Here is a 22958-nt window from a genome sequence, read left to right as displayed (position 1 = left end):
GGGAGGGGTTTGAGGCCCCCTGCAAAGGGTCTCCTTGGAGACCCAAGTCAGTCTCTAGTTTGATTGGCTAGGTGGCTGTCCTGCCAGGACAGCCACCCTGCTGTTTGATTTGACAGCCAGGCTGTGTGAAGAGGGGATTTGGTGTATAAAAAGCCAGTCTCTGAGACTGGAAGGCAGAGTCGCCACTGGATCGAGAGAACTGAAGAGAAGCTGAAGGAAGACGACTGCTGCAACTACTGGACATCCCGGTGAAGCCCTGCTGCAGGGATGAATCGCCTGAAACTTCGACGACAGAGAAGATCTGAAAGAAAACTTCTTCCCTTGAGCTTAGTGGGACCAACCAGCTCGCCAAACACCAAACACCAGCCTCCCTCTCCTGGTCGAATTTGCTGTGCATCGCTGCAGTGAACCGGATAGCCAGGAGGAACGGAACCTGTTTGGGTTTTAAGGAGCACACCTTTTATTCAACGTTTTGCTCCTCTGCTGGCTTCTTCGCTGGGCAGTGCAGGACCCCCCTGCCGTCCTCCTTCTTGTCACCACGACAGTCACTTCAGGAACCGTGAGCCTGCAGGAACTGCCAGGATCAACTGCCTCAGCTACAGCATTCTTCTCCATTTAAGGTACTGTGCAAATCCAGTCGTTCGTTCCGTCAGACTGCGGTAAAAGTGTTTGAAATCTTTCACCTCTCCGAAGGCTTGTCCTTCTCTACTCCTTTGAATAACTTTTCTTCCAACCAACTTCGTTTTGAACTCTTGGCAAAGACTTAACTGCAAACTACTCTGAACTGTGCGATCCTCTGCAAAGACTCGGAACCATTAACATTCGCCCAGGCCTATTGACTTGAATCCTAGTTGTAGTAGCCTTTTCTAGATTGCCTTGCCTACTTACTTGTTGGTGCTGTTGATTTTGAATAACCTTGTCTTTCCTCCCCTTTTAAATTGTTGGAGTGCCATTTTACTCACACTTCATTTGTGAGCTTAACTTGTCCAGAATTGATTGGGTGTTGTTGTAGTATATTAAGATTGTGATTTTCTGCTTCTTCATCATAGTGAACTGTTTTATAACTGATGGTGTAAATACATGTATATTCTTTTACTCAGAAACCTTGAATCAGGGTTTATTTGAACCATAGCAATTGCTGTCCTTTGTGTAACTTCTAGTACTGCTCACATTACTCGTGAGATAAGTCTGCCTGCTCAGCCATCGCTACCACTTTACTGTGTAATGCAGGCTTGTACCAAAGGTGAAATTGTACTTACACTTGTAGTCTTAATTGTGTGTGGTGTTCCCAAAGGGTACTGCATATGATTCTGCCTAACAGTACCTTCAAGACAATGGTCCTGATTTACAAACATGTTTTAATCAGTCTTTCCCATGTTAAAACACGTTTGTAAATCAGGCCCAATTTTTGTAATGCTCTGATTAGGCTGCTACGTAAGTGAAAATATGAACGGCCCATGTAGGACAACAGGTGAGAGTGAAAATAGTATGCATGCATTTGTTTCTCATCGCATCTGCAATTCTATTTTCATTTGCATAGGCTCAATGTCCGAGAAACACACACGTCAAGTGCAATTAGGCTCCAGTAGATGGGATCTCTGAATGACATCCATTCGATTAAATCATGTCCTTGGGTGAGAAACCTCCCTGAGGGACCATTTACATGTATCCCATTCCTCCACGCAATAGTGTTGTGCTGAGGTGAACGAGGCACGGAGTCTACGCAACGACAGTAGTCAACGGCAACTGGCGGCAATAGTACTTCCGTAGAACTCTTAGTTCAGAGAGGAAAGCGCTGACTGACACTAACTACAGTGGCTCCGAGAGATTGACAACTCGTCGCCACATTTCGTAACACAAATTGTGTCTGGATTGTCGCATCCCGCAGTTCATTAAGTGTTTTTTGTTCTCGTGCCGAGAGGTCTGAAGACAAGTCTGACAAGTTGGAGGACATGAAGATTTGAGGGAGGCGCTTGGGGGAGGAGGGGGTGTGGAGCGGGTTGGAAGGACATGGCATATCTCCAGGGAGGAAAATGTATCAGGCAAGGAAGGAATTAAGCCAGAGACATTTCGACAAAGCAGAGCCAGGATGTGCATGAAAGGCAAGGAAAATGGAGACCAAGATGGCATATTGAAAAGTTGAGAAACTTTTCTTGCAAGCAATACATTGTTTCAAAATTGAAATAAGTATGAAAATTAAAACTATTTGTATCGGTACATGCTATCATCTGTTGCATATGTACAATAACAAGTTTTGGAATGTGATGGACGGGTTAACATAATGTGAACAATGATTATAAGCAAATGTTTTTTGGAAGCACGTTACACATTCATAATTAATATTTACAAGGCACTTTAAAAATGGGCTGGACTGCACAATGAAAGCGTAATGAAAGCGTAAAAGCCAGGCGTGATACGTGTATGCCTCCATCTTGCCTTGCAGCCCATGTGTTACCCCTTCCAAGGCATAGGAGGGACATCTCCGCCGTGCTTTCCTCCTCCTTGTGATGCAGGCAAAAAACAAATGGACAACTTTGAATTTGCAGGCAGTATTTACATTTTGGCAAGACAGCGTAAAAGTAAGGAGTAAAGGTGATTTTGCCGGGGTTTACTCTTTACTGTTGCAGTCCACCTTGCAAACGTTGGCATTCACCTCTATGAATGTAAAATTACCCCGTTGAAGGAATATCATATTTCAAATGACTTGGCAGATGAAAGCCCTGTCAGTATAAATTGCAATCTTGCGCACACATTTTCAGAGGAATAGCATGACGTCGAACACCTGGACAAAAACAAATGTTTTTGAAAACCATAATAATAACACTATGGTTCACAAAATAGACGAAGGCAACATTGCGGACAATAGAAAGGACATCCTAATTAAAAACATGCACAAGGGTTGGTGGCGAGAAAAGGAACCGGGAGACTAAAGGTGAACTGCAACCTGGCAGGAAAATGCCCAGGTGGATGGATGTGAGTGGTGGCAGAACATGACAGTCGGGCAGTGCCATGGGATGCGAGTAGAAAATCGATCGAAATAATGCAGTAAAAGGCCTTCGTCGTCTTTCAAAGGTTGAAAGAAATACCATCCACATTTATATGCTGTCCGAAAAGAGAAGTTATATAATGTGCAGAGGAAATGACTTAGAAAGAAAGGCACAACTTATTTCAAGAGCAGATATGTACCAGGGAAGAAGGCTTAACATGAAGAATATCTTGTTGTGGGGTCCACGTTTGAATCATATGTCCTCTAAAATCCCAGGCATTTTGCATTGATTTTGCACCAGTCACACTTCAGGCACATTAACCGTTTTATCTCTCAATACTTAGAGAAGCATTTTCCTAAAATCGGGTAACAGCTAAAGTCAGTGCAATCTGCATAAAACATCTAAGAAAAGCAACAGAACTGTATTACGAAAGAGTAAGAGGACTGATTTTAGCTCCCTTTTTAGCTCTGAGGAATTATCTGTGTTTCTATATATTTGCTAATTGTTTTAGTTGTGCTTCCCTTCCCTAAATATCCATTATGTTTCTTTCTGTGCTTTGAAATTGCTGTGCACTTCTCACTTGACTTACTTCAATACTTACTGTTGGGGGATCCGGCTGGGCCACGCAGCGGACAAAGGAGTGGGGATCACCCCACTCGCTCCGCAGCACCGGAGCAACCCACAAGGCTTGGGACACCCAGCACACAGCAGCACCCAGGTTACCCAGGCCGGGGTCACCCTGCTAGCCAAGTTCACATGGCCACCAAATACTCCAGGGATGGTGTTGCCCAGTAGGGGCACCGTCCTCGTGCTGGGCCCCGTCCTTGGGCCCACAGCACGCGGTGTTGCACCAGCATGGTGCTTTGCAGAGACGACACTGGAGTCAGGATCAGATAGACTGACGAGCCGGAAGCGGTTTGTTCTCTTTATTGACTTGTTCACATGGTTCCCCTACGTGACTAGGACAACAACACTGGGAGATCCCATGTCTCCCAACAGGGTTAACATGCAACACTCCTCCTTTTTCATAACAACAAAATAAATGGAACACCACAACATAATACACACACTAACACTGCAGACCATAAATCCCACACACGCACCCTTTATTAACCTGGGTGAGTGGGTCCAACATCACTGAACAGCACCGATGAGAGCGCCTGGCAGCACATAAAGCATTCCATATATACGGAAGTACACTATATGACGTTGCCCACTGACAGGCCCATTTTCAACAAGTCCGTGTCTGCAGGCTCCCAGTCTTCTTGGGGATGTCGATGATGTCCATCTTGCGTACCCGTGGATCGGCAGGAAACCAGTTAGTGCCCTCACCAGTGTTCGTCTGGGACAATCGCACCACAGTCAGAAACCAGCAAAGCCACACCTGAGGAAGCCCAGGGGCCACATCGGCCTGGTCCAGAGTTCGTAATACTCGGCTAACAGATGGGCACACAGTTCTGGGTGGGTACACATGCTTCTGGACACCCCGGGACCATGCTGGTTATGTTCATCGGTGGGGTAGGCTCCCTGCTACAGTGCACTGGCAGCAGAACAACAGACTGCTCCTTTCACGTCCCCCCTTTTCGGGGCCGCTGGCAAGATGACACTGGTGCAGCGCCATTCACCCGGCCTTGTTCCCTGTTGCTGTGGGGCTACAGGGCATTCTGTCTACCCTCTTCAGGGTACCCCCGGCTTGCCTGCACATATGTTCATTTATATGCCTCCCCACCCTGCGTAATGATGGCAGCGTACCCACATGATGGTAGGCGGCAGAGGTGGTGTTGGGAATACGGTCCTCGCCACCCTCACCCTTCTTGATACCATGGGCTGGATACTTGCAGGACTACTGTGTGGCAGGGTAGCCGCGACTCCCTCCAGGGACTGTTGTCTGCCGATGGGACACTGCTGACCAGTTGTCTTGGTCACTTATCCTTTTCTGCTCCCCCAGTCAGGAGTTTCAGTCGCCAGGGAGGGCGCACAAGCACTCAAAAGAGCTGCAAGCCCCCTCTTCCTCGTGGGAGTCACCCCCTTTTGCTCTGGGGTGGCGACTCGACGTTCAGCCCACGGACATTCGCCTGCTCCTGCATGGTGGGCAAAGCGCGATGTTGCTCATGCCTGGAGTCTGCAGGCCACCCCGTCTTACCTTCTGTGCGGTCTCTTGCAAACCTGACCACCATGGGGCCCGGGATGTTGTGGGGCCATGTGAAGTATCAGCCCGAGACACAAGCAGGTCCACAGGCATTTTCCTTGTCTCTCTCCTTTCACGGGCGACTGATGGGACTCCATGCCCAGCTGTGGTGCACATGGTTAGTGGGCCTTCAGGGCTGATGACATCTAAAGGTGAGGGCCTGGGCCCATGGGGAATGCCGGCCCGCCTCTCCTCCACTGCACCAGGGAATACCGCGTGCAATAGCACGGAACTACAATGTCGCCACTGTGCGGTATGGCCCTGAGCGGTCTCTTTTCCTTGTTCCACACCAGCCAATGTTTTTTTAATCTATTTTTATTCACTCGTCCCGGGTTTGTCTTTGGCCATGCCCCCACCCTTTGTTTGATGCAGGCCCGTTGCGGGGCTCCGTTACTTTTTTTTTTCCCTCACTCCGCTCCGGAGCACATATCTTTACTCACGGGCCCAGGTGGTGATGGGCCCGCCTCCTATTGGGGGCCGCCTAAGCTGTTGGACGGCCCCTGCACCATTTCTGTGCCGTGGCCAATGCCGCTCTTGGATCAGGGCCCCCTCAGCTGTTCAGCGGCCCCATTTGCTTCTGCCTCCTTTCCTGCTCCTCAGAGCAGGCTCGCCTTCACAGTGCAGCCTCTTGTTGTTGTGGCCAACACCGGAGGGCAGTCCTCCTCCTCTGGGGGCCGGGCAGTTCACCTCTCCACGGCAGATGCCGTGTGTAAGCCGATCCATGCCGCACGGCTTGCGGGTGGGGGAGGGGCAGCTCCTCTTCATTGTGTGCGACGCCAGAGGGCAGTCCTCCCCCTGTCAGGGGCGGGGGGCAGCTCACCTCTGTGCAGTGAATTCAAGGCTGCTCCATGTCTTCGCTGGGGGAAGCATACCTTTTCACTGTTGCGGCCGAAGCTGCCGGGCAGTGTTCTTCCTCACGGGGATGGGGGCTGCAGATCTACCTACCCATCGGTGCGGCAGATGCCGCTCACTTTCCCCCATGGCCACAGATGTTGGGGCCTTGTAGGGGGGGCTGATCTGCTTCACAGGGGCTCAGCTACTCCATGCAGCGGATGTTGCCTCCATTTTCGTGCGGCCACCACTGCACTTCACACAACGGGGCACGGGGGCCCATAATCCTCATCACCATTGTTGGGGGGCCCAGTCCGGGTCACCGGGTGGGCCCCTGTGTGTGTCGGGAGCACCTGACATGGACATGAACCATCCGTGCTGCACTCATGCAGCAGACAAAGGAGTGGGGATCACCCCACTCGCACCGGGTGAACCTGAGCAACCCACGTGGCTCGGAACACCCAGCACACGGCAGCCCCGGCTCTGGGGTCACCCAAGCCGGAGTCACACCGCTAGCCAAGTTCACATGGCCACCAAATACTGCAGGGACTGTGTTGCCCAGCAGGGGCACCGTCCTTGTGCTGGGCCCCATCCTTGGGCCCACAGCACCCGGTGTTGCACCAGCATGGTGCTTTGCAGAGGTGACACCAGAGTCAGGATCACATAGACTGACGAGCCGGAAGCGGCTCGTTCTCTTTATTAACTTGGTCACATGGTTCCCCCATGTGACAAGGACAACCACACTGGGAGATACCACGTCTTCCAACAGGGGTGACATGCAACACTTACAGGAACCACCCTCCTGCGGCTTATTTTCTTTCCCACCATTCTCAGGCTCATTAACTTCACCCTACAGTTCTCCTACGACTTCTGTGACCTGTGGCATCCCCCAAGGTTCCAAAGTTTTCCCTCTTTTATTTGACGTCCATGTAAGACCCGGGTAGAGCAGATCCGCTCTCATGTGTGTTGTTTTTATTTGTATGTGTATGACAACCAACTTATTCTGAGAGTTTACAAGAATCCAGTTGAATCTGTCAGGTGTCTGAGATCGTGACTTGCATCAAGCGGCAGCTGGCTGAGGGCTAACTGGATCAAGCTTAATGGTGAGAAGCCTGAAATTATGATTATCGGCCCTCTGGCTCAGAGTCAGGCATAGACCTCAGACTTCTGGCCCATTAGCCTAGTGAATAAGCCATGGCCTGTTGTTTCCATAAAAAAACCTTGGTGTTAAAATCAGATATTCTTTATCTCCTGAGCTTCAGGTCAGCATCATCTGAAAATCAGGTTTTTAAAAACTTAAAATGCTTAGGAAGGTGATCCCCTTCCTACCCCAGTACTACCGGGGCCTTGTGATTGCGACCGCAATTTTAGGAGTACTCGACTACCGCAGAAAAGTCCTTCTTGCCCAGCCTAAATACCACATCCGTTGGCTCCAGATTTTGCAGAACTGCTTCGTTGGTGATGGGCTTGCCTCAATTTTCTCATGCTTCGCCTATTCTGACCCAGCTTCACTGGCTACCTGTTGAGTGTCACATTAAGTCCAAGACACTTTGCCTGACACACCACGCACTGTATAGGCAGGGAGCAGTCTTCCTTCAGGCAAATATTTTGGCCTATGTTCCTACTAGGGCTCTCCGATCTGCAAACTTGGGTCTTTTTATGGTTCCTTGATTTAGCAAGGCCACAGTGGGTGGCAGAGTTTTCTCAGTGGCTTCCCCCAGCCTTTGCAATGCTCCCCCTCTTTCCCTCAGATTAACTGAGGATTTTCTTCACTTTAGGAAACTGCTCAAAACCTTTCTTTTCCCTCACTGATTTGTTTTTGGCTATTCATGTTGTCTTCCTGTAGGCTTTTTCTCCTCTCTCAACACCAGTATACCCATGGGTGATATCACGCTATAGAAATAAAATAACATAATATAACTGTTCTTCACATTTCTGGGAAACAGGAAAAAGGTACAAATCTTCTGGAGATTTGATTAAAATATGAAGTAATATCTAGAGTGACTCACCTTAACACGACAGCAAATGCACCCATGTAAATATATCAGTGTATTCTGCATCAGGAATTACATTCATTACAAGAGGTGCATAACCCAGAGGATTTGGCAGGTGAAGAGGTGTTGTAAGGTAATGGGCAGCAGGGAGAATCCCAAAAGGTGAAGGAAATGAAGTGTTCCCGGAATTAGCGTAGGAAAATGCAATAAGAATTAGGGGAGAGACTGGTTAGGAAAGGAGGTGGGTGGAGGACAAAGGGGTTGAAGGGAGTCCACCCCCCACAACTGGAAGAAGAAAAGAGATTGGGAGGGGAGTGGGTGCAACCCTCTTCCTTAGTATAATGCAATTGGGGAAAATGGCAGAGAAAGAATAGATGGAATGCCACGGAATTAAGAGCTCCATAAGGAAGGCATGTGATGATAAAACATGGAGCAATAATAATTAAATGCCAAACTAAAGACACAATAAACTGCACTCTGTGTATTGTTTTATTTTTCCACATACCCAAATGATGTAAATATAACCATTTGAAATAAATAGTATTTCTATCCACCTCTAACACCTTTCTTATGAGTCTCTCTGGGTCGTGCTCCCTGGCCTTGACTCTTTGCATACAGATGAACACCACCTATAGTCAAATAAATGCCTGGCTGGGCATTAAGGCAAATCCTCAACAACATCCTTTTTGTCGTTCCCTCGCCAGACCTATGGACTCCTCCTATGGTCTCTGTGCTTTCTCCTTTCCCTCCCTCTCCCATTAATGGTGGCACCCGGTTGGAGGCCCTCCTGGCCCCCTTCGACTCCTCTAAGGTCATCATTAATGCTTATCTGAATGGTACCATCTTGGTCCAAGGCCCTCAGGCCAACCTTCTCCTCTTTAATAGATGATTCCCGTGCCTCATCAAATTCCTTTCTTCTCCTGCTGTCCCCTCTATTCCCTCCATGGCTTCCTTGCCTCCCCCTGCTGTCTCTTCCTTGGCTACCCTTCCCTCGCCTCCTTCCCTTGTGCCCCCTCAGGCTTCTTCTACACCTCTTCAGGGTGTACCTCTGATCTTTACCCCTCCCCACAAGTCTTTCAAGGACAGTAACCTTCTCCATATTGCCACTCTCAACTCTCGCTCAGCTGTCAAACACTCCTCTGACATCTGTCGCCTCCTGGAAGAACATGACCTTGATGTCCTCGGTCTCACCGAGACATGGTTCACGGCCAGCTCTCTCACAAGCTCTGACACTCTCCTCCCTGATGGCTACAAGATCCTCTACATGCCCAGGTCCAACCATTACAAAGGGGTTGTAGCACTGATCTTCCCATAGTGGATTTCTGCCTCTGTCATTCCTACGCAGGCGTATACCTCTTTGGAATGCCTCATCTGCAGGCTCTCTGCCTCTCACTCCTAACCATTCCCTTACTGTGGCTAGCATCTATCGGCCACCTGGTCAGATCTCCTCATTCCTCTCTCAGTGGGCGGACCTCTCCTCATCCATCCTGGTCTCGACCACGCAACTCCTCCATCTTGGACATTTTAACATCCACCTGGATGCTTCCTGTCCTTCCTCTGGACTGTTTCGCAACCTCTGCAACTCTCTCTCACTCTCTATCCTCCCCTCTGGCCCGACTCACTCTGTAAGGCACACTCTGAATATTCTGATTGCTAACCTTCTTCATTTGATAAATCATGTGTTCACTATTGTTCAATATTTTCTTAATGCTGCCCTCAAAGGATGTTCTGTCCCATAACTGGAAACCTAGATAAATAACCTTCCTCTGGGGTGGTATGTTGATATTATTTATGTGCCAATTGTATTGTACTCTGGCCACCTTTGGATGAGATATCTGGATGATCTGGCACTTCTGGTTGATTACCAATCCATTTAGTTTAGCATAGTCAGACATGTTTGTTATTAGACCATGTAAACCTACAGGTGTATAATCTATGAGTGCCAAATTGTCCGCCTATGCTAACCAATGCATTTTTTGTTCCCCCACTTTAGGTGAGATTAGGCCAACATCTTTCATTTCCTGAAAAAAGTCAGCCATGAAAAGATTAAAAAGGCATGGTGCAAATATGCATCCTTGCATTAAGCCTATGTATATTCAGATTGGTGCTGTTAATGTTCCTGTAGAGTACAATCTTATTTTAATGCAGTTCTCTTGGTGAATGTGCTCAAGTATTGCAAGTAATGATGCAGGAATTCCCCATGCTTTTTGTTTATTCCATAGGCCTTCCCTGTCCACAAGATCGAAAGTCTTTAGAGAAGTCTATTAATGTTACAAATACTTTTTTTTGATTTGTCCCACAATCCTTTACAATTATGTCCTTAATAACAGACATGATTAAGCCACTGAGCCCAGTTTGAGCTTTGGGCAGGATATATTTTTCTTTCACCCACTCATTTAATTTCTCCAGGACAATTGTGGCAAATGTTTTACTGTCCGGGTCCGGCAGGCAATCGGATGGTAATTTAATGGATCTGACTGTTCCCCTTTTTTGTGTATTGGGACAATAATGGATTCTCTACAAGACTGGCGGATAGTACGTTTCTTCAGAATATCCTTAAAAAGCAGGTCCAACAATGCATCCCATAGCTTTACATTACTTTTAAGAACTGCATTAGAAAAACAATTTGGACCACACGCTGCAGACATAGATTCCTTTACTAATTATTCTTTCTATGTCTGGTGCCTCAAATTTTAATATCCATGGTTCTTTACCATTGACCACCCTTCTGGATCCTTCATTACCCATGCCATTTATATTTTTCCAGTGTGTCATCCAAGCGTCCTCAGTCACGCCATTCGATTGGCTCACACATTGAGGATATTCTTTATCATTTATTATGGACCAGAATTGTCTAGTATCTTTTTTGATAAGAATCTGCAAGATCTTCTCCAGACTTATTATTCAGTAATTGTCTGAGGCCCCTTAGCCACCACTTATAGGCCGATAGGACTTCCTTTTTCTTGCTCATATAATTTCCTGCACCCCGCTCATTAATTCTGAGCCGTCTCAGTTGATAGTTCAGTCCCTTTTTGTAAACCAAACTTCTTTATTGTAGGTGTATTTATGCCAGTTGTTTGTTAAATGTAGTTTGTTAGGAGTCTCCTGATTCAAGAAAAACTCATTAAAGCACTCAACTGAGCAGTTATCTGATAGTACTTCTCTACTAACACGGGCTATATAATTTGTTAGCTTCGGGTTCAGTGGTCTACCCATGGACCAAAATGTATGAATCCTTTTTTCGGGCAGGATTAACCGTCAAGTCAACAGGTCCTTGGGCACCCACCCTGCTTGGTTTCCTAGACAGGAGAGTGACTAACATATTATGATAGCTCAATTTGGTCTCTTTCAGTGCAAAGCAGTTACAAATGTCTAGCAATGGTCTTGAAATTATAATGAAATCAATTGTAGAGCGTGATTCTCCTCACTTCCACATACTGGCCCTTTTTTTATTTGTGACCATCACTTTATTCAAAATATGAAGATCCCAGGTCTTACAGCGATTGTCCCATTTTTTCCCATTCTGCCGTGCAGACATTGGGCAAAGCCCATGGTTAACACAGTCAGTATTAATGTCTCTGGCTATCATAACAAGTGAATCAGCCTCAGACAGCCATTCACCCACCAATTCAGAAATATAACGTAGCTATCTAGGGTGTCTAATTGATTATTCCAATGTATGTTTATCACCAAAAACTTCCTTTTAACCCCTTACATAGCACCTCCATGTCAACCACAAAGATGCCTTCTATTTAATACCACAGTGTACTGGATGATATTATTTTAGAATTTCTTGTAGCCAACAATAATCTGCCCCTTGGTATACCTCTATCAGGTTTCTTAGCCTCTTGCTATAATATGGTAAACCAGGTTTCCTGAAATGTGATAATATCATGCTCCTCAAAGATGTGATTCTCCTCCTCAAATCCAAGAAAGCTATTATAGCCTCTAGTGTTCCATTTTAAACAACACAACCTTTCATCTGCCAGAGGTCCGTCTGACAACCCCTTACTCCCAGTAATTAATTTTTCAATAGTTGTAAAACAATCAGGGCCAACCCATGCTGCTCACTTACTGCGGGGTTGGGTGAAACTTCCTTCACATTTGGACTGCTTGTAATCGTCCTTTTCAATGCACCAGGTTTTACACACCCCATTTTACTCTGCATCGCTCCCTGCATGGGTTCAGAAAGCATACTCCTCACCTCATGGCATTCTTCATACACCACACATCCAACTTCATTATTTCTGCTCTTTCATCCAGTACCATGGGATGAAAAATGACAACCTCCAGGCCACTTCAGCAAGGTCGGATCTGTCCTAGAATGGGAAGCTGACATACATTATGTCACGTGATGATAGTTTTGCCAGGCTACTAGCCTACTTCAGTAATGTGAGAATGGTTGATCTATTGAGCACAATATTGAAGTCAACATAAGGGCACATTTCCAAATACATAATGTTCCTATCACTGGCCGGCTTCACCCTCCAATCGCCATCAACCGCCTTCTCTGTTTGTTGGTTCGCACTCCATTGTGGAATGCACTTTCTGGTGTGATTATTGTTTTCCTCCTGTGTTGTTTTTATTGTGCAAAACAGACTCCACAGTCGATCCAGTGGACCCACCCTGGGTTGACATTCGCGATTCCCAGCAACTTCTTCCGGCCTATTCAAAGCCTCCTTGATCTTATTTTGGTCACTTGATTGTTCAGGCACTACCATTACTTAACCTCTGATTTGTCCCTGTTTACAAGAAGTCCCTGCTTGCCTTGCTTGAGGCAATACTGACTGGTCGTAGGAATGGAAAAAAAACATGGCCCATTGATCCTTAGCTTCTACAGCCATCAACCTTTCTTTCACCTGTTCTTCTGGAAGATGTTATTTCCCCTGATCATTCCGCTCTTTCTCTTGGGGAGAAGAGCCAAATTGAGCAATCCTGAGGCGGACCGCCTTCAACTTTGATAAGAACTGCTTATTGGCCAATGACCTATCAATCTTGTTTGATGTTTAGCGGGGAGACAAGGAAGTCACTGTCAGAAGTAATATAATCCCCCACTTCGATGAGGCTTATGGAATCTCTTGCTTGGTCAATATCCATAGAGGTCTCTTTCTCTGCTATGGACACCAGCTCGGGTAGTTTTCTTACTGTACTGCTGCCTTCACCATTAGTCTTGTGTCCTCATCCTTCTTTGACTGCCAGATCACATCTCATAAATACTTACTTGAATCTTTCTTCAGTTGGTTCTTTCTGTCATTCAATGATTTTTTTCTTTGCTTTTTTTTTGGTTCTTAGGTGATAACATTTTCTCCAAGGGGAGATCTTTTGTTATGGTAGTACTTACTTCCTCAGTTATGTCGTCTGTTCCCACCGCTTTCTCGCTTGAGCTCCTTGAGGTTTTTTTGCATGTTGAAATAACTAGTACTCAATATGTCCGTTTTTACATTTAGCTCTGAGAGAATAAGCGTGTGGGCTCTCACCTCATCCCCGATATTATCATATAGGGCAACTTGAGCACTCAATATTGAATTCAGTGCAGAGATTGATGGTGATGACAACTTTATACATTTGTCTGCTTCTGGTAGGGGGGGATGGAGTATGTTTGTTCGACTTGCTTCTGGACCTTGTGCAAGATTACTTAGTGACAATAATTTCACTAATTCAGATGGTGAACCTCTCATGGTACCCTGATAATGTTCATTTGGACTCAAGTATCCATCAGCTACCCCACTACTCCTAATTGGTTCAGGCAAGCACGAGCTATTTTCATGCAAGGTATCTCCTTCCACACATCATAGCTTTCCGACACCCTCCAAAAAATGAATGTCACAAATATTGCCCCTATCTAAGTTCAAATGGGCTGGTGGGGGGATATTCTATGCCATGGTGCTCACGCCCACAGGCTTAAAGAAGCTGTGTTGCCTCTGTGACGCACTTGGTGTTGATTGAGTTTCCCCCACATTGCGGTCTGTTGGTAGTGTGATTTGAGTTGTTTTCATTGATTTTCGCTCAGTGCCGGTATCATTCACTCTCCCTGTAGTAGAAGGAGGTTGTTTTGTCTCTGGGATGCCCAGGCCAGCACAGATGGCATTCAAAATACTTGTTTTCTGCTGTAGTAGGGCTAGGGCTGGTGCTGTATTCACAGAGTCAGCCAAACTGATCAGGTACCCTGACGTCTCTTCCAGGACTGCTTGGGCTGGCAGTACTGATTCTGGGGAATGGATCTTTGTTCATGTCTTCTGCTTGTTAGTTTGTTTTCCCAGGACAGTGACTGTCAGCATAGATGGCCTCTTTCTTGTCTGAACAGGTGGCATCACTGAATTTTCACACTGATGGTATACTATTAGTCAGTCTGCAATAAGTTAGTCACTAGTTTATCCAAGCGTATCAGGTTTCTACACCTTTGGCTATGGTGAAGCTCCAATGCAAGTGCCCACAGTCACTTCTAACGCAGGCCGCGTAGAACTTTTGATATAAATCAGCAAGTGAGTGAAAAGTCACGTGGATCTGTGCCTTTTTATGCAGCGTCAAGCTCCTCTTAATTGGCTAGTCAATTAGCGGTTAGTTGATTAGTGGTGCTTGGATTCCTGGCACTCTCTTCTATCCCGAGTCACTACTGTGCTACCACTTGCAGAGGGTTTGTGTGGAACACTGCTGTTACAATTAGAACAATTTAGATGCAGAAATAAATTAAGTGGAAGCTCAAAGGCTCTAATGTCCCACAGGCAGTTCCTCTCTCCCATTGCTTCCCTGAGAGAGAGAACAGTATGACAAAGATCCTCTCAGGGTTAGTTGCCTTGTGTTCGGTGTGTAAAACACTATTATGACTCATCTCACCTCAGCTGTTTTTGCCTGTGACTGTGATGTTAAAGGCCTTCACTTCAGCAGCAATGAAAGTCATGTGTACACCCCAGCACCCTGGCACCTGTATTCAAATATGGACCAGTGCAGCCTGTTTTTCTGGCCGCCTAGTGTCCAATAGATAAAGTTATGTATACATAAATAAATACATTATAATAATAACTGTCCCAGCATCTGTTGCTGCTACTACAGGACCGTTGTACAGGAACGCAGAAGCACAGAAGATAGGGCTAGGCCCCCTGTGTAAGCACCGACAAGTTTAAGAACAAAAATTTGAAGACACATGAGAGTTAATTGCCGGGGTAAAAGTCTTGCGGCTTGCCTTACCTTGCTTAGTTGGAAAGTGAATGCCTCACCATCGCAGTCCCGCACCCCAAACTCCAAACACCAAACACACTGCTGCACACCGCTGCACTCTGTGCAGGGTGTGTTTTTTTAAAGTGGTCCTCCTCCAGCTGAAATGCAAACAAGAAACATACTCCTTCAGTCCACGAATGTCCGTCTCCTCTTACTCTGACAAACAAACTGCTGTGCAGGGTGTGTGTTCTTAAAGGGGCCCTCCTCCAGACAAAATGGAAACAAGAAACAGACTCCTTCAGTCCATAAATGTTTGTCTCCTCTTACTCTGTCAAACACACTGTTGCACAGGATGTGTGTTCTTAAAGGGGACCTCCTCCAGCCGAAATGGAAACAAGAAACACAATCCTTCAGTCCATGAATGTCCATCTCCTCTTACTCTGACAAACAAACTGCTGTGCAGGGTGTGTGTTCTTAAAGGGGCCCTCCTCCAGACAAAATGGAAACAAGAAACAGACTCCTTCAGTCCATAAATGTTTGTCTCCTCTTACTCTGTCAAACACACTGTTGCACAGGATGTGTGTTCTTAAAGGGGACCTCCTCCAGCCGAAATGGAAACAAGAAACACAATCCTTCAGTCCATGAATGTCCATCTCCTCTTACTCTTCCAAAACCTATAAGCGATATACATTGTTCCAATTGAACCGTTTTTAACACCCGCCAGAAGATGATACTTTATGGTTGTGTTTAGAGCAGTGCCCATGCAGAGGCCTGAAGTTTACCTGGTAGCGTGTAATAATGGCTAAGCATACAAGCCAGTTGTTAATGTCTCTCAGTAAAAGACATGCAAAGATTATGCTTGTTACATCTAAGAGAGCTGTAGGCCTGTAATTATCAGGATCAATGGTATCTCCTTTTATTATAAGGTGAGTATCAAAGATGAATTTCATGAGTGTACCCAAGGAGAGAACCTACACTTGAGGGTCACTCTTAATCAACACTGGAGCCAGCCCTTCCAGGCCTGGCATCCTAGATGCCTTAGCCTTGGTGATATGTAATAATAAGTCATCTTTATCCAGGGTCAGCTTCCCAAAAATGATGGGCCTGTGATGTCATAATCCTTCTGGATGTCCTTGTTAGGTTTGGCAAACTTTGACAGATAGTAAGTTGTCCAAGACTGAGCCGCGATAGGACACAGCGGGTCTAACTTAAATGACCCCGCCTTTGCTGTTGATAAGTGCCCACAAATCTGCTGTATTTCTGTATTACTGTCTTTTAATTTCCTTAGAATATTTTGGTTGTCATTGGTATACAGCTGGATTTTAAGTGATTTTAAGTAATATTTGTATTGCTGAAAAATGTTCTTCCTACTAAACCTCTAGGTTTCAGGGGATTAATGTTGAATTGAGACACCGAAAGAAATATATTTTTTTCCTCATCTGGTAAGCATATGTTTTTAATGATAGTTTGCAATGCTTCAGCAAAGCAGGAATATGTTGTAGCATTTCACTTTACTGTAATACCACCTCTGTCTAAGGAAATCATAGCCATATTTGGATCCAGGGCATGCAAATCAAATGGAAAATGAAGGGTGAAATGTAATGTTGCGCAGTCACTAAGCTCCAAGCTCTTGGCGGTTAGAAGGCTACATAAATATTTAAGCGCTTTGTAACATAGATATGATCAATCCATGAAGAGGCATGCCCTCTCTGCCAAGTAGTAATCTGTCCTTCATGGATACTACACTGCTGCATACATAGAGACAAGTCCCAACTTTGCATACATGTGTCGCACTCTATACCCCGTGCCATACAACCATTAAATGATCCCAAAGGAACTGCAGAGAGTTTATTCAGCCTTACCCCATCAGCACAAGATAAATTGGAGTCCACCTACAACAATCTGGTGTGGGTGGCCCACTTCCAACCAATTATTAACAGTATCAACCAAGGCTTCTTTCAGAACCAAACAAATAACCTTATTTCAGTTCCAATACAAATTGATAAAGAGGATTTCCATATCTAGTATTTCAATGTTAAGGCTCACAGCCAGGATAACTTCATGATAAGTGTCAATTTCATGATAATTGGCTTTTATGCTTAAGTCTATGGCAATTGTCAGGCCACCAGAAGGACGCTGCCCTGGTCCTCTTTTTGAAAATTTGGTAAATGTCATGAACCACTCCAGGTCAAAGTGGTCCGTCACCATTGTTTCTTGCAAAATTATAATGTGTTTGTCAGTTAAGAAGTTAGTTAGTTCAGAAGCCTTAGATCTATTTGTATATGCAAATACCTTCCATGATGTTACCAAGAGATTCCCTTGGTTAAAGGTGCTTTGGGACAGATTTGGAATTGGCTAACAGTTTTTATGCAGCTTCCAACAAGGACCAGTCCTACCCTTGTTCGGTATCGACTGCTGTCTCCTGATTTCCACTAATTGCCCTAGGAATGTTGCCTAAGATCTTTGTTCGTTGACTCCTAGACCAGACTGTTATCTCTGATATTTCTTGTGGTAGAGGTTTTGACGAAAATGATTCAATGTCAGTAGGGTTATGAAGTTCGCAAAACAAGAGATCATGTCCCTGTTCAGGAAATTACACAGAATCAATACCGCCTGGATGTAGAGACCTTAAAGCAGCTGGGATAGACTTCCCCTATTCATTGTCTGGTCACTATTTATATTTGAGATTTTCTCCAAGCCAATAGATTTTATAGTATTATGGGTTGAATCAGGTGCTGCAGAGCTGTATAAATTGAGAAACACCAATGGTGTTACAGATGGTTGTAATTCGACCCTTAGATCTTCCATAGCCTGGTCCTGTTGCAAATTGCCACTCAAGGACACATATTCCATTATATGGTTAGTTGTCGTAATTCCTTTTGCCCCATCTGTGCTGGTGGTTTCAACTGATGGAAAGGTGTGCGGGTCCAGACCTACATGCTTTGTTGGCTTAACGTAGGTTGTAATTGTGCTCTGGCTCTCTTTTTCCAACGGTAGACCCAACTCAGGAAGGCCTGTCACAACATGCGTACAAGATAGATGACCTGCATTTCCTCTTTGATGGTCTTGAGTGTTTAAATGAATAACCCCACCCTCAGATGGCAGAGATCGTAAGAACTATTCATAGCTATTACGTTCTTTGATTTCTTTTTTTGTTGACAGTTTGTTCTTGTTGCTTTATATCTCATAGTAGGTTGTGTGGCTGGACAAGGTAACTCAGATATGTTATGCTTAAATTATCCCCTATTCCATCCTCAACCGTTCCAGTCTCTATTCTAGGTGTGTCAAACAAGACAGGCGAAGCGCTCAAGCCTGAATAATAGGCTACCAGATGTGAAGGACTATACAGGGTTTGGTTACCCACTACTAGCGATTGCATTTCATCCATCACTAGCTGTGGAATAGGGCTCAATGGGAATGGGGATGGAGCTAATAACGGGCCCGTTCATAGCTCCTTGGTCCCCTCGCGGGACCCGGAAAAGACGTCTGGTTTTTCCAGACATCTGTTCCGGGTCCCGTTCATTACAGGACCGCCAGGGTCGTAATGAGGCCCTATATCTGATTGTCAGTAATATATCCAAAGTGCTTTGTTCTTCCAATTATGACAAGTTAAAAACAATTATCAATTCATAAAGTGTCGAAGTGCAATATAACAAAACAGAACAGATTCAGAGATGTCATACAATGGATATCAATGGAGCAAAGAGTCCAGTGACAGAGAGTCTAAGTAATTTGTCACTGCAATGGTAGTGCCATTAGTTCTTCCCACAAGACAAAACTGCCATAACGACGCACAATCAGATAGGGCTAACAGTTCAGCATATTTTCTAAAAAGAAATACATCTTTTGCTGCTCAGAGCCCGGCAATCTTTCTTATCTTGGCAAAATCGACAAAAAGTAATTTTGAGAGCAAGTTAACCATAACACAGTAACAACTCCCTGGTCAATAAAAGATTCCAAAGGAACCGTCTAAATTTGCCTCTGATTCTAATATGGGGGTCAAGAGTAAAAATGGAGCGAGAATTCCAGCTTTCTTATGATCTCTACTTTGATGACCTAATGATTTATATGAATGCATTTCGTCTATTGTGAGGGTCCAATCCTAGCTAATTAGCAGCATTTTGACCTTAACTGGATTGGCTACTGATTCAGAATCTGATGACCCAATGGTTTCCAACAAACTGCTAAAGAAATTCAAGAAAGCTACCATGAAACGGTCCATTTTCTTAGCCAGGATAATTCCTAAATCAACAAATGGGGTACCCTTTGGTGGGTCCAGTATCTTTTAATAAAAATTCAGGTACTTTCAACTGGCCCTAGCTTTGGCAGAAAAATAGCCCAATTCATACCTAATCAGGGAAAGCAGCACTCTATTAGGAATTTGGAATATTTCTTTCCAGATTAAAGATTCTAATGTAGGGAGAAAATCCAGAATTCAAAGCGGCTGAACTTCAATTCTGTGTAGAATTTTTGGTATAATGTTTCCCTCATAAAATTTCTTAGCTTGGATCAGAGAAAATGTGGATTATTTACTATGAATTCTACGCAGTTGATTTAGCAATTTGTTCACTAGGGTTTTTAACCATACCTTAATGGGTTCTTTATAAAGTTTCCCCAAAATGGGGAAACCCAGAGAAACAAAGTTATGTACTAATTTAATTGGAGCTAGATCAATTCTCCTTGTGTACTTTGAGAGAGATTTAAATGGAGTACATTGCATAATTTTAGTCCTGTTTGGGATTACTTGAAGCAAGATCAGCTGCAAAGTTCAAATATGCGCTGAGCAAATGCTGCATGCATATTTGGGTACAATTGAATATGATAAAATCAAACGCATAGGCCATCGATAACACTTTCAGATTACAAACCTTAGGAGTGGACAATACAGCTGTTATAAGTGTTTCCCCAACATCAGGCATGTATAGATAGAACGGTATCAGCTAATAATATCGCCACATATATGGTCGCCATCAATAATATCGCTGGGAAAATGTCGTGGCGATATTATTTGGGTGACCATATATATGGCGACAGGGGCAACAAAAAAAAAACCCCGCATGTTCCGTGCAATAATGTCACCACAAAAAACGACCATTTTTTGGCAATATTTTTGCATGGCGATATTTTTGTGGTGACATTATTACATGGAACCGATAGAACAGAGTAGGCGCCAACACGCAGCGGTAGTTAAGCGGGTCAGATCTTAGCCCCTTTTAAAAAAGCGGCAGAACATGTGCTGTGGCCCAAGATGGGGTAAATCTGTGAGTAGTAGTTGTTTGCCCCAACAGAATTGCTAGAATCATCGCCCACGTCTCTGGGTGGCCTCTAAATAGCAAATTAGACAACCTGTTAGGACCCAGCACACTTGCAGAGCTGATCCTTCTTATAATTCCCTCAATTTCCACTGGGCTCACTGGTAAATGCCACATTCCTGTAGAAGTCTCTAGAGACTGACTCATATTCTCACATGAGATGACAGGCAGTGCAAATAACAAAGAGTAATTTGAGGCCCAAATTTGCTCCGCGATTGAGTACAATCACGTTGTCATTATTTTACATGTGGATGTATCCTCAGAGATCTGTGTATTAGAATGTGCTTGGGATTCTTCAAATGTCATTGATGACTTAAAAATAATCTTTACAAGGCCATGTTAAGGAGTGAACATGCATCTGAGGAGACTAGTATTCAATAAAACAATTATTTTGGGAGTGGCCTCTGTTGGCAGATGGCAGACAACATTTGGAAAAGGGTTGCCTCTCATCAACTTACATCCTCATTTTGATTGTTGATACATGTGACCTAGATGGCCATCTCTTTTTTTACCACTTGTGCCATATTAATCAGGGTTTTCTCATTAATGTCCACTGTACTTTATATAGTCACATACAGATCCACAGATAGAAAAACAAATATGAGTGGCTATTCCAGAAAATGTGATAACATAGTTTACTGTACAATTCACATCTGAATAACAATCGGCAATTGGAGTAAAATAATTATATAACATTCAAAGGGTGTTGATTCTCTTGGTAGGAACAGAAGCCTTTCTTTTTAAAACCTATGGACAAAGAGTTAGGAAGGGGTTTGGATTTTTAAGTTGCCCATACATGATAGGTTTACAATGGTTTAGCTTTCATTTAAAAAAGGAAAAGGCATTTGCATCAAGCTAAACACTTCAAATAACATATTCATAAAGCAAATGTCACATCAAAACCCCCTGTTTTGTATTCTTTTGGAATTATTCTCTTTATGACATTTAGTTATGAAACAAGGCAGTTTCATTCAGACCTGTTGCAATCCTTAGCCAAATCAGTGAATTTGGATCAAAAAACATTTTGAGAAAACAAATGGGGACATTACTTTTCGAAATTTCATTTGGGGAAAGAAATACTGCCACTTCTTTTTTTTAATGTCTTTTTCCAAGGGAATTATATTTAAATAGAGTGAAGCAGAATTTCACTTACCTTTTAGCTTTGTTGAGTCAAGTTGCATGGACAGGATGGAGGCAATTGGGATGTCTAAGGACCTCAATTTATTTGGTGATGTTCACTGGTTAAAATCTGGAAGAAACTAGGTACCCAGATTATTTCATTCAACTGAGCCCCCTTGGATTCGGAAATGAAGATGTCCCCCTGTTCTAGTTCCCTATTGGCCTAGTAAGAACATTCTTTTTTGCTCAGCTCTCTTTACTTTCTGCAAATGTGGGTATAATCTCGTTCATGCTGTTGGTACTCTTGTTCAGAGGAGAATTGCCTAGCATTTTGTTGCTGGACTGCCCCAGGGCAGGACAAAGACGGATATGTTTTGGATATTTCTCCTCTGTGAAATATAGTGAGCTAAAGACTCTGGTTAAGTCTCTCGTAACCAGGACTAATATCTGGCAGAGAGACTCCCAGGACCCCCTTGTTAATTTGCATAATTCAAGTAGCTTTGGGTCATTCTAAATGACTAGGGGAATCCATACGTGGACCCCTTGCTCACTGTTCTTAGAGAGGCACAGCTCCGCCCTACTGATGAGGTCCAACCAGACTGAAACTCGTGTCTGGGGATGCTGTTGATACTCTGATACTCTTGTTCAGAGGAGAATTGCCTAGCATTTCGTTGCTGGACTGCCCCAGGGCAGGACAAAGACTGATATGTTTTGGATATTTCTCCTCTGTGAAATATAGTGAGCTGAAGACTCTGGGTAAGTCTCTCGTAACCAGGACTAATGTCTGGCAGAGAGACTCCCAGGCCCCCCGTGTTAATTTGCATAATTCAAGTAGCTTTGGGTCATTCTAAATTACTAGGGGAAACCAGACGTGGACCCCTTGCTCACTGTTCTTAGAGAGGCACAGCTCTGCCCTACTGATGAAGTCCAACCAGACTGAAACTCGTGTCTGGGGATGCTGTTGATACTCTGAAACTCTTGTTCAGAGGAGAATTGCCTAGCATTTCGTTGCTGGACTGCCCCAGGGCAGGACAAAGACTGATATGTTTTGGATATTTCTCCTCTGTGAAATATAGTGAGCTGAAGACTCTGGGTAAGTCTCTCGTAACCAGGACTAATGTCTGGCAGAGAGACTCCCAGGCCCCCCCGTGTTAATTTGCATAATTCAAGTAGCTTTGGGTCATTTTAAATTACTAGGGGAAACCAGACGTAGACCCATTGCTCACTGTTCTTAGAGAGGCACAGCTCCTCCCTACTGATGAGGTCCAACCAAACTGAAGCACGTGTCTGGGGATGCTGTTGATACTCTGGTACTCTTGTTCAGAGGAGAATTGCCTAGCATTTCAGTGCTGTACTGCCCCAGGGCAGGACA

Source organism: Ambystoma mexicanum, chromosome 5p (genome assembly GCF_040938575.1).
Source record: "Ambystoma mexicanum isolate Mex_15411 chromosome 5p, UKY_AmexF1_1, whole genome shotgun sequence".
In the NCBI taxonomy this organism is placed as follows: domain Eukaryota; kingdom Metazoa; phylum Chordata; class Amphibia; order Caudata; family Ambystomatidae; genus Ambystoma; species Ambystoma mexicanum.
This window is presented reverse-complemented; position numbering follows the sequence as displayed.